This window comes from Montipora foliosa, chromosome 14 (assembly GCF_036669935.1).
Source record: "Montipora foliosa isolate CH-2021 chromosome 14, ASM3666993v2, whole genome shotgun sequence".
Lineage (NCBI taxonomy): Eukaryota > Metazoa > Cnidaria > Anthozoa > Scleractinia > Acroporidae > Montipora > Montipora foliosa.
In genome coordinates, this window is record NC_090882.1 from 10,281,025 (window position 1) to 10,294,437 (window position 13,413).

Below are 13,413 nucleotides of genomic sequence, written 5' to 3' on the forward strand. Positions count from 1 at the left end.
CTGATCGTCTCTAACGGAGGAAAGATACTTAGCAATATAAAGGTGGTAGTGACAACACAAGTTAAAAGGGAAAACAACTTCCGGTTGCCGTCTGCGGCTCAAAAACCATATTACACCATTGCCCGTCAATAGTTGTGCGTTATTTGTTAATTTCAGTTTACAGTGTCTCCAATGGTGCTTAAACCTAGGAAGGGACTTATGTCCTATTCTTTTTGCACCACTACTGTTTAAATCCTTAAATAAACAATCAGTGCTTCAGCGCTAGAACGACTAGACACTTACAAAAGTTCCTTTCCTTTCCTTTGTCTTGGTTGTAATGGTGTTGATAGTGTAATTTAATCTTGGAGAAAACTGTTGTGAAAATTGCGTTCACGGTGCATTTGGTATGCACATGAAAAAATATCTCCTTTTCAAACCCACCACACTCCAGTGATGGCGGATAAGAAGATGTGCTCACATTAGGCACTTAGTAGGTCGACATTCTATTAAGGAGTAGGGATGGCACAGTTCATTACCCTTCTTGCAGACTCACTGGCATTTAGTTATGGGAAGGTCTCCGACCGGTCCTCCACCGGACTTTCCCTTTCCCGTCTTTTACCAACCACATCGCGCCTTACAGCAAAGGTTCTCGACCTATTCCAGCTCTATCAGTCCTCAACTGATGAACCCAAGACGCCACCATGTGGCCCAGAGCAAAGGTCCTCGACCTATAACAGCTGTATCAGATCTCGGCCACAGTTATCCATTTATACACTACGCCATCTCGTGGCACAAAAGAAAAAGAGCCACAACCCAAAATAGCTCTGTCGGACCTTCGACTGAATCATTCCTCAACACGCTACGGATTGCAAAAACCACCCTGTCGTTTCTCGAACGAAACAAATAACCTCTCAAAGTATAAGACAACACAAAACTACCAAACATTCAAACGGAATTAAAACAAGCGCCAAAATAACGAACCATAATGCAATGCAATCACTATCACCTTAGACTTACAAAACCGCCCCGTGAAGCGTGTGCCTGACCAATTCAGCTCAGTGACGAATGATATAATGACTTTTTGCCTCTGTGATTTATGCAGATGAGCCTCAAAATCTATGTTGAAAACATGTCGCTAGATCGCTGAAAAAGGATTACTTTTAGTCTGATAAAATAATATCTTTTAGCAAATCATGGCGCTCTGCATTCAAACTTTGACAAAACTCGAGGGCACTGTTCCTTTTATTATTTTGGGTATAGAATCCAAGGCCGCATTTTGTGCAGCAGCTTTTCTTTTTAATGAATATATCTTTAAATATTATGTATTTAGTAGGTATCTGTATATGCTATGTATTTTAGCTGTAAATGTAATGTCTCGAAGATATTAGCTCCTGTAGTTATTCGGAAATTCGAGATGAAATAATAAAAGTTACCTTTAGCAGGGCGCATGCATATGCGCACACTTTGTAATCTGCGACTTCTTTGCTTACCATATGACAGAGAAAATGACTTTTCCGTTAAATATATAAGCCATCTAATTCTTACGCTATATTGACAAGGGCGGTTTGGAGCTGTGAGTAGGCGTGGGATTTGTCACATATGGTTTAAGGGACGACATATCTCTCCCTCAATGCCGTACCGGGAGGCAAGGTCGGTAGCAGAAAGCAGCGAAGGGCCAACTGCGTCCAAAAGCGATCGCACGGGCCGAAATCCCGGGATGACTCGTTTGGTACGACGCTCCAGCGCCGGTGTCTGGAGGTACTGCGTTTTTCTCTCTTGTTCAAACATTCCGTCAGCGCATGCGCAAATGTTCTGGCTCTTCGATACCTAGCCTACCAAAAATAAATTACCATGCTGGTTTTTTTTTTTTTTTCACCAGCAACTGAATTGACACTTCAGTTGATTTTATAGGCATAAACGTAACGTAAGAACCGTGTGTGTCTGGTCTTGTCTCACACAGAGGCGAGAGATGGTTTCATGCAGACTGGGACGCCTAAAATGCTCTGTCTCTAAGAGTAGTCACTTTATAATTTTATAATAGTAATATTTATAAATCATTTCTTATATTTCTTCCTTGCAAAGAGGCGCAATTCAGTTTTTTTAACTGCAGTGTTTTTCTTAATAAACACAGTCTATCTATCCATATCTATCTGTTGTAAACATGGCGGTTCTCCAGTGAAGTTGTCTCTCTGGCCTTTCTGTGGACGAATTCCAGGACCTACTGACACAATCTGGGCAAGTTTTGAAAGCTAAAACCTTCAATCCATGCGTTATTTTGCTGGTAGGACTGGGTGGCCCGACACTTATGAAAAAATCTATGAAATGAGAATCGGGGGGCTTCCCTTGTCATGGAATGGCATAATTACTCAGAATTCTTTTTGGCCACGAAGGAGGCAACTTGACTGGCGCTCATCAAATGGCTAAGGCGCGGCCGGAGGAAAAAGTAGTGAGAAGAAGATCTCTAGCCAGATACTAAGGAGTAACCCTGGTGTGTGCTGTTAACGTAGACTTTTTATTTCTGAAGAAGTTTTTACCCTGGAAAACTCGCTACAAAGTAATGCTTTTTTTCGCCGTGTTATCCTCGTAGCAAAAGAACTGGCCTTTCGTAATTTCTTGTCAAGCAAAGGGTATAATATAAATAAGAGAATAGTGAGATTTATATTTGGAAATTACCTGTCCTTTTACCACTTAAGTCAAATTCTACATCTCTATGCAATAAGCGCATTCAAAATCTTCTCATGCATGATCTTTATGGAAATTACATTCTGTCCTTCAATAAACCTAAAACAACCAGTTATGGTCTTAGTTCTTTTTCTAACGTATCAGCTAAGTTGCTAATTGCGCTACCTGATTTTATCCGTACCACTGAGTTTACTGGGTTTAAAAGAGAATCGAGGGTCGCATTTTGTACAGCGGCTTTTCTTGTTAATTAATATATCTTCAAATATTGTGTATTTAGTTATGTACCTGTATATGCTATGTATTTTAGTTGTAAAAGTAATGTCTCGAAGATATTAGCTCTTGTAGTTATTCTGAAATTCGAGATGAAACAAAGTTTATGCATGCTTGCATGTATGTTAGTGCTACCTTTAGCAGGGCGCATACGCACTATTAGCTGTTGTAGTTATTCTGAAATTCGAGATGAAATAAAGTTTATGCCTGCTTGCATGTATGTATGTGTGTTACCTTTAGCAGGGCGCATGCATATGCGCACACTTTGTAATCTGCGACTTCTTTGCTTACCATATGACAGAGAAACTGACTTTTCCGTTAAATATATAAGCCATCTAATTCTTACGCTATATTGACAAGGGCGGTTTGGAGCTGTGAGTAGGCGTGGGATTTGTCACATATGGTTTAGGGGCCGACATATCTCTCCCTCAATGCCGTACCGGGAGGCAAGGTCGGTAGCAGAAAGCAGCGAAGGGCCAACTGCGTCCAAAAGCGATCGCACGGGCCGAAATCCCGGGATGACTCGTTTGGTACGACGCTCCAGCGCCGGTGTCTGGAGGTACTGCGTTTTTCTCTCTTGTTCAAACATTCCGTCAGCGCATGCGCAAATGTTCTGGCTCTTCGATACCTAGCCTACCAAAAATAAATTACCATGCTGGTTTTTTTTTTTTTTCACCAGCAACTGAATTGACACTTCAGTTGATTTTATAGGCATAAACGTAACGTAAGAGCCGTGTGTGTCTGGTCTTGTCTCACACAGAGGCGAGAGATGGTTTCATGCAGACTGGGACGCCTAAAATGCTCTGTCTCTAAGAGTAGTCACTTTATAATTTTATAATAGTAATATTTATAAATCATTTCTTATATTTCTTCCTTGCAAAGAGGCGCAATTGAGTTTTTTTAACTGCAGTGTTTTTCTTAATAAACACAGTCTATCTATCCATATCTATCTGTTGTAAACATGGCGGTTCTCCAGTGAAGTTGTCTCTCTGGCCTTTCTGTGGACGAATTCCAGGACCTACTGACACAATCTGGGCAAGTTTTGAAAGCTAAAACCTTCAATCCATGCGTTATTTTGCTGGTAGGACTGGGTGGCCCGACATTTATGAAAAAATCTATGAAATGAGAATCGGGGGGCTTCCCTTGTCATGGAATGGCAGAATTACTCAGAATTCTTTTTGGCCACGAAGGAGGCAACTTGACTGGCGCTCATCAAATGGCTAAGGCGCGGCCGGAGGAAAAAGTAGTGAGAAGAAGATCTCTAGCCAGATACTAAGGAGTAACCCTGGTGTGTGCTGTTAACGTAGACTTTTTATTTCTGAAGAAGTTTTTACCCTGGAAAACTCGCAACAAAGTAATGCTTTTTTTCGCCGTGTTATCCTCGTAGCAAAAGAACTGGCCTTTCGTAATTTCTTGTCAAGCAAAGGGTATAATATAAATAAGAGAATAGTGAGATTTATATTTGGAAATTACCTGTCCTTTTACCACTTAAGTCAAATTCTACATCTCTATGCAATAAGCGCATTCAAAATCTTCTCATGCATGATCTTTATGGAAATTACATTCTGTCCTTCAATAAACCTAAAACAACCAGTTATGGTCTTAGTTCTTTTTCTAACGTATCAGCTAAGTTGCGAAATGCGCTACCTGATTTTATCCGTACCACTGAGTTTACTGGGTTTAAAAGAGAATCGAGGGTCGCATTTTGTACAGCGGCTTTTCTTGTTAATTAATATATCTTCAAATATTGTGTATTTAGTTATGTACCTGTATATGCTATGTATTTTAGTTGTAAAAGTAATGTCTCGAAGATATTAGCTCTTGTAGTTATTCTGAAATTCGAGATGAAACAAAGTTTATGCATGCTTGCATGTATGTTAGTGCTACCTTTAGCAGGGCGCATACGCACTATTAGCTGTTGTAGTTATTCTGAAATTCGAGATGAAATAAAGTTTATGCCTGCTTGCATGTATGTATGTGTGTTACCTTTAGCAGGGCGCATGCATATGCGCACACTTTGTAATCTGCGACTTCTTTGCTTACCATATGACAGAGAAACTGACTTTTCCGTTAAATATATAAGCCATCTAATTGTTACGCTATATTGACAAGGGCGGTTTGGAGCTGTGAGTAGGCGTGGGATTTGTCACATATGGTTTAGGGGCCGACATATCTCTCCCTCAATGCCGTACCGGGAGGCAAGGTCGGTAGCAGAGAGCAGCGAAGGGCCAACTGTGTCCAAAAGCGATCGCACGGGCCGAAATCCCGGGATGACTCGTTTGGTACGACGCTCCAGCGCCGGTGTCTGGAGGTACTGCGTTTTTCTCTCTTGTTCAAACATTCCGTCAGCGCATGCGCAAATGTTCTGGCTCTTCGATACCTAGCCTACCAAAAATAAATTACCATGCTGGTTTTTTTTTTTTTTTTTTTTTTTTCACCAGCAACTGAATTGACACTTCAGTTGATTTTATAGGCATAAACGTAACGTAAGAACCGTGTGTGTCTGGTCTTGTCTCACACAGAGGCGAGAGATGGTTTCATGCAGACTGGGACGCCTAAAATGCTCTGTCTCTAAGAGTAGTCACTTTATAATTTTATAATAGTAATATTTATAAATCATTTCTTATATTTCTTCCTTGCAAAGAGGCGCAATTGAGTTTTTTTAACTGAAGTGTTTTTCTTAATAAACACAGTCTATCTATCCATATCTATCTGTTGTAAACATGGCGGTTCTCCAGTGAAGTTGTCTTTCTGGCCTTTCTGTGGACGAATTCCAGGACCTACTGACACAATCTGGGCAAGTTTTGAAAGCTAAAACCTTCAATCCATGCGTTATTTTGCTGGTAGGACTGGGTGGCCCGACATTTATGAAAAAATCTATGAAATGAGAATCGGGGGGCTTCCCTTGTCATGGAATGGCAGAATTACTCAGAATTCTTTTTGGCCACGAAGGAGGCAACTTGACTGGCGCTCATCAAATGGCTAAGGCGCGGCCGGAGGAAAAAGTAGTGAGAAGAAGATCTCTAGCCAGATACTAAGGAGTAACCCTGGTGTGTGCTGTTAACGTAGACTTTTTATTTCTGAAGAAGTTTTTACCCTGGAAAACTCGCAACAAAGTAATGCTTTTTTTCGCCGTGTTATCCTCGTAGCAAAAGAACTGGCCTTTCGTAATTTCTTGTCAAGCAAAGGGTATAATATAAATAAGAGATTAGTGAGATTTTTATTTGGAAATTACCTGTCCTTTTACCACTTAAGTCAAATTCTACATCTCTATGCAATAAGCGCATTCAAAATCTTCTCATGCATGATCTTTATGGAAATTACATTCTGTCCTTCAATAAACCTAAAACAACCAGTTATGGTCTTAGTTCTTTTTCTTACGTATCAGCTAAGTTGCGAAATGCGCTACCTGATTTTATCCGTACCACTGAGTTTACTGGGTTTAAAAGAGAATCGAGGGTCGCATTTTGTACAGCGGCTTTTCTTGTTAATTAATATATCTTCAAATATTGTGTATTTAGTTATGTACCTGTATATGCTATGTATTTTAGTTGTAAAAGTAATGTCTCGAAGATATTAGCTCTTGTAGTTATTCTGAAATTCGAGATGAAACAAAGTTTATGCATGCTTGCATGTATGTTAGTGCTACCTTTAGCAGGGCGCATACGCACTATTAGCTGTTGTAGTTATTCTGAAATTCGAGATGAAATAAAGTTTATGCCTGCTTGCATGTATGTATGTGTGTTACCTTTAGCAGGGCGCATGCATATGCGCACACTTTGTAATCTGCGACTTCTTTGCTTACCATATGACAGAGAAACTGACTTTTCCGTTAAATATATAAGCCATCTAATTCTTACGCTATATTGACAAGGGCGGTTTGGAGCTGTGAGTAGGCGTGGGATTTGTCACATATGGTTTAGGGGCCGACATATCTCTCCCTCAATGCCGTACCGGGAGGCAAGGTCGGTAGCAGAGAGCAGCGAAGGGCCAACTGCGTCCAAAAGCGATCGCACGGGCCGAAATCCCGGGATGACTCGTTTGGTACGACGCTCCAGCGCCGGTGTCTGGAGGTACTGCGTTTTTCTCTCTTGTTCAAACATTCCGTCAGCGCATGCGCAAATGTTCTGGCTCTTCGATACCTAGCCTACCAAAAATAAATTACCATGCTGGTTTTTTTTTTTTTTCACCAGCCACTGAATTGACACTTCAGTTGATTTTATAGGCATAAACGTAACGTAAGAACCGTGTGTGTCTGGTCTTGTCTCACACAGAGGCGAGAGATGGTTTCATGCAGACTGGGACGCCTAAATGCTCTGTCTCTAAGAGTAGTCACTTTATAATTTTATAATAGTAATATTTATAAATCATTTCTTATATTTCTTCCTTGCAAAGAGGCGCAATTCAGTTTTTTTAACTGCAGTGTTTTACTTAATAAACACAGTCTATCTATCCATATCTATCTGTTGTAAACATGGCGGTTCTCCAGTGAAGTTGTCTCTCTGGCCTTTCTGTGGACGAATTCCAGGACCCACTGACACAATCTGGGCAAGTTTTGAAAGCTAAAACCTTCAATCGATGCGTTATTTTGCTGGTAGGACTGGGTGGCCCGACATTTATGAAAAAATCTATGAAATGAGAATCGGGGGGCTTCCCTTGTCATGGAATGGCAGAATTACTCAGAATTCTTTTTGGCCACGAAGGAGGCAACTTGACTGGCGCTCATCAAATGGCTAAGGCGCGGCCGGAGGAAAAAGTAGTGAGAAGAAGATCTCTAGCCGGATACTAAGGAGTAACCCTGGTGTGTGCTGTTAACGTAGACTTTTTATTTCTGAAGAAGTTTTTACCCTGGAAAACTCGCAACAAAGTAATGCTTTTTTTCGCCGTGTTATCCTCGTAGCAAAAGAACTGGCCTTTCGTAATTTCTTGTCAAGCAAAGGGTATAATATAAATAAGAGATTAGTGAGATTTTTATTTGGAAATTACCTGTCCTTTTACCACTTAAGTCAAATTCTACATCTCTATGCAATAAGCGCATTCAAAATCTTCTCATGCATGATCTTTATGGAAATTACATTCTGTCCTTCAATAAACCTAAAACAACCAGTTATGGTCTTAGTTCTTTTTCTTACGTATCAGCTAATTTGCGAAATGCGCTACCTGATTTTATCCGTACCACTGAGTTTACTGGGTTTAAAAGAGAATCGAGGGTCGCATTTTGTACAGCGGCTTTTCTTGTTAATTAATATATCTTCAAATATTGTGTATTTAGTTATGTACCTGTATATGCTATGTATTTTAGTTGTAAAAGTAATGTCTCGAAGATATTAGCTCTTGTAGTTATTCTGAAATTCGAGATGAAACAAAGTTTATGCATGCTTGCATGTATGTTAGTGCTACCTTTAGCAGGGCGCATACGCACTATTAGCTGTTGTAGTTATTCTGAAATTCGAGATGAAATAAAGTTTATGCCTGCTTGCATGTATGTATGTGTGTTACCTTTAGCAGGGCGCATGCATATGCGCACACTTTGTAATCTGCGACTTCTTTGCTTACCATATGACAGAGAAACTGACTTTTCCGTTAAATATATAAGCCATCTAATTGTTACGCTATATTGACAAGGGCGGTTTGGAGCTGTGAGTAGGCGTGGGATTTGTCACATATGGTTTAGGGGCCGACATATCTCTCCCTCAATGCCGTACCGGGAGGCAAGGTCGGTAGCAGAAAGCAGCGAAGGGCCAACTGCGTCCAAAAGCGATCGCACGGGCCGAAATCCCGGGATGACTCGTTTGGTACGACGCTCCAGCGCCGGTGTCTGGAGGTACTGCGTTTTTCTCTCTTGTTCAAACATTCCGTCAGCGCATGCGCTAATGTTCTGGCTGTTCGATACCTAGCCTACCAAAAATAAATTACCATGCTGGTTTTTTTTTTTTTTTCACCGGCAACTGAATTGACACTTCAGTTGATTTTATAGGCATAAACGTAACGTAAGAGCCGTGTGTGTCTGGTCTTGTCTCACACAGAGGCGAGAGATGGTTTCATGCAGACTGGGACGCCTAAAATGCTCTGTCTCTAAGAGTAGTCACTTTATAATTTTATAATAGTAATATTTATAAATCATTTCTTATATTTCTTCCTTGCAAAGAGGCGCAATTGAGTTTTTTTAACTGCAGTGTTTTTCTTAATAAACACAGTCTATCTATCCATATCTATCTGTTGTAAACATGGCGGTTCTCCAGTGAAGTTGTCTCTCTGGCCTTTCTGTGGACGAATTCCAGGACCTACTGACACAATCTGGGCAAGTTTTGAAAGCTAAAACCTTCAATCCATGCGTTATTTTGCTGGTAGGACTGGGTGGCCCGACATTTATGAAAAAATCTATGAAATGAGAATCGGGGGGCTTCCCTTGTCATGGAATGGCAGAATTACTCAGAATTCTTTTTAGCCACGAAGGAGGCAACTTGACTGGCGCTCATCAAATGGCTAAGGCGCGGCCGGAGGAAAAAGTAGTGAGAAGAAGATCTCTAGCCAGATACTAAGGAGTAACCCTGGTGTGTGCTGTTAACGTAGACTTTTTATTTCTGAAGAAGTTTTTACCCTGGAAAACTCGCAACAAAGTAATGCCTTTTTTCGCCGTGTTATCCTCGTAGCAAAAGAACTGGCCTTTCGTAATTTCTTGTCAAGCAAAGGGTATAATATAAATAAGAGAATAGTGAGATTTATATTTGGAAATTACCTGTCCTTTTACCACTTAAGTCAAATTCTACATCTCTATGCAATAAGCGCATTCAAAATCTTCTCATGCATGATCTTTATGGAAATTACATTCTCTCCTTCAATAAACCTAAAACAACCAGTTATGGTCTTAGTTCTTTTTCTAACGTATCAGCTAAGTTGCGAAATGCGCTACCTGATTTTATCCGTACCACTGAGTTTACTGGGTTTAAAAGAGAATCGAGGGTCGCATTTTGTACAGCGGCTTTTCTTGTTAATTAATATATCTTCAAATATTGTGTATTTAGTTATGTACCTGTATATGCTATGTATTTTAGTTGTAAAAGTAATGTCTCGAAGATATTAGCTCTTGTAGTTATTCTGAAATTCGAGATGAAACAAAGTTTATGCATGCTTGCATGTATGTTAGTGCTACCTTTAGCAGGGCGCATACGCACTATTAGCTGTTGTAGTTATTCTGAAATTCGAGATGAAATAAAGTTTATGCCTGCTTGCATGTATGTATGTGTGTTACCTTTAGCAGGGCGCATGCATATGCGCACACTTTGTAATCTGCGACTTCTTTGCTTACCATATGACAGAGAAACTGACTTTTCCGTTAAATATATAAGCCATCTAATTCTTACGCTATATTGACAAGGGCGGTTTGGAGCTGTGAGTAGGCGTGGGATTTGTCACATATGGTTTAGGGGCCGACATATCTCTCCCTCAATGCCGTACCGGGAGGCAAGGTCGGTAGCAGAGAGCAGCGAAGGGCCAATTGTGTCCAAAAGCGATCGCACGGGCCGAAATCCCGGGATGACTCGTTTGGTACGACGCTCCAGCGCCGGTGTCTGGAGGTACTGCGTTTTTCTCTCTTGTTCAAACATTCCGTCAGCGCATGCGCAAATGTTCTGGCTCTTCGATACCTAGCCTACCAAAAATAAATTACCATGCTGGGTTTTTTTTTTCACCAGCAACTGAATTGACACTTCAGTTGATTTTATAGGCATAAACGTAACGTAAGAGCCGTGTGTGTCTGGTCTTGTCTCAGACAGAAGCGAGAGATGGTTTCATGCAGACTGGGACGCTTAAAATGCTCTGTCTCTAAGAGTAATTGCTTTATAATTTTATAATAGTAGTATTTATAAATCATTTCTTATATTTCTTACTTGTAAAGAGGCGCAATTGAGTTTTTTTAACTGCAGTGTTTTTCTTAATAAACACAGTCTGTCTATCTATATCTATCTGTTGTAAACATGGCGGTTCAGGGGTGAAGTTGTCTCTCTGGCCTTTCTGTGGACGAATTCCAGGACCTACTGACACAATCTGGGCAAGTTTTGAAAGCTAAAACCTTCAATCGATGCGTTATTTTGCTGGTAGGACTGGGTGGCTCGACACTTATGAAAAAATCTATGAAATGAGAACCGGGGGGGCTTTCCTTGTTTTGGAATGGCAGAATTACCCAGAATTCTTTTCGGCCACGAAGGAGGCAACTTGACTGGCGCTCATCAAATGGCTGAAGTGCGGCCGGAGGAAAAAGTAGTGAGAAGAAGATCTCTAGCCAGATACTAAGGAGTAACCCTGGTGTTTGCTGTTAACGTAGACTTTTTATTTCTGAAGAAGTTTTTACCCTGGAAAACTCGCAACAAAGTAATGCTTTTTTTCGCCGTGTTATCCTCGTAGCAAAAGAACTGGCCTTTCGTAATTTCTTGTCAAGCAAAGGGTATAATATAAATAAGAGAATAGTGAGATTTATATTTGGAAATTACCTGTCCTTTTACCACTTAAGTCAAACTCTACATCTCTATGCAATAAGCGCATTCAAAATCTTCTCATGCATGATCTTGGTGGAAATTACATTCTGTCCTTAAATAAACCTAAAACAACCAGTTATTATAGTCTTAGTTGTTTTTTTTACGTATCAGCGAAGTTGCGCAATGCGCTACAGTATGGTGTCCTTGATCCACGAGATCCTTGGTCCACGACTTTTCCGTATATGATATTGTATTTCCTCGTAAACTTATATACCACCCAAAACAAATGTGTCCGATGATTTCTTGATTTTTCTTCTTTCACATGACGAAATTTTGGCTTTCCTGCTATTGGTGATTGTGCGGAATTGAAGTTTGTTGACAGACGTGTTAATTTGTCTTTTCCGAAAGTCTACTTCTGCGGCTCCGTGATTTTCATGGTCATGTTTACTTGCCTCGTGTAAAGATAAAACGCAACGGGAACATGTGTCTTTTTGCAGATCAGATTTACAGATAAACTTATTTTTGCACTTGGGAACGAATTTGCTGCAGAGTTTTAAACATTTGTTTTATCGACTCTTGAAAAATATCAACCATTTTCGCATAGGGGTCCTTGGTCCGCGACTTGTAATACTTATGACCCCAGAGAACTTAAATCTCACAAAGCAGATAAAGAAAACCTTTCGATAAATGGAAAAGGTCTCTGCTTTAACGGAATATTTTCAAATTTTCTTCTTTATATATGTTTACGAACGGGTTAACTTCTTTTGTATGTCTAGAATACCTATACGGTCTTATAATGAAATGGAGCTTGTATTGTCGAACTTACCGTGTAGCATGGAAAAGTTAGTTGCAGCAAAATAAAAAATAGGTACGGAATGCATACATGTGTGGGCTTTGCTGCTTACCCCAAACGGTCAATCATACTTGCGTCTCATCCCCTCAGCCTTTCCCAATACTCCTCCCCTACTTTGTACATTTTGCTCTTCAGCTATCCATCAAAGTATTTTTTTGACTGTGAAGCCCTCTAATTTTGACAACAATAAAAGCAAGGTGACACATGCTAACACCAACCCGGTGTGGCTAACACATCACGCATGCGCACAACCATTTCACCCGGTCAATTAGCAGCCATGGACAGCTGTTTCGGCCTTTTGGGCCTCATCAGCATGGCGTAGCTAATTGACCAGGTGAAATGGTTGTGCCCATGCGTGATGTGTTGGTCACGCCTTGTTGGTGTTAGCGTGTGTCACCTTGCTTTAATTTCCTCTAATTTTGGTTTGTTTCCAGGGAAATCTGCCAAGACCTCCCATCCACATAAAACATGTTAGGAAATAAACATACAATTCTGATCGTGAACCCAGGCTTTGAAAATAGAACTGACTGAAAACGTTACCCTGAAGCGGATAAACGTAATTCAGCACCGCTATATATACTAGCCACCTTATCCCAAAAGCTGCACTCAACTGCCCAAGAGACGCTAACAATCCATAGACATGACCAGGAGCTGCAACGTTATTACCAATGGCTTCCACTTCACATTTCATCCTTTCGTTGAAAAAATCTGTCAGTGGGTTATCCTAAAACAATTTAACGGCTTGCTCTCACTTAGTTTCACTTAGTTTCCAAAATTGTCACGCAAGGTGACAATTTGTAAATTCAAAATGCTGTATTTTCGAAACAAAAGACGTCACAGAACTGGAAACTTGAAAAAAGATTTATTTCTAGGTCATCTTCAACCTCTTTTAGAAACAATTCAGAAGACCTTTAGAATGTGATTACGTCACTTTGAAAACCATCCATCGTTTTGTTTCTTCTATCGACTGAGTGGGGTCCAGTGGGAGGTCCAGTTTGGGGGACCACGTTTTGTACCGTCCCTGTTTAAGACGTATTAAAACCTCCCCTAAATTTCACGCACGAACCGCCGTTTAATTACCGCAAGCATAACTGAACATCTCCCTACCCCTCGGCAGCATTTCTACCATTTAGGTAAACTAGTAGATAAAATATG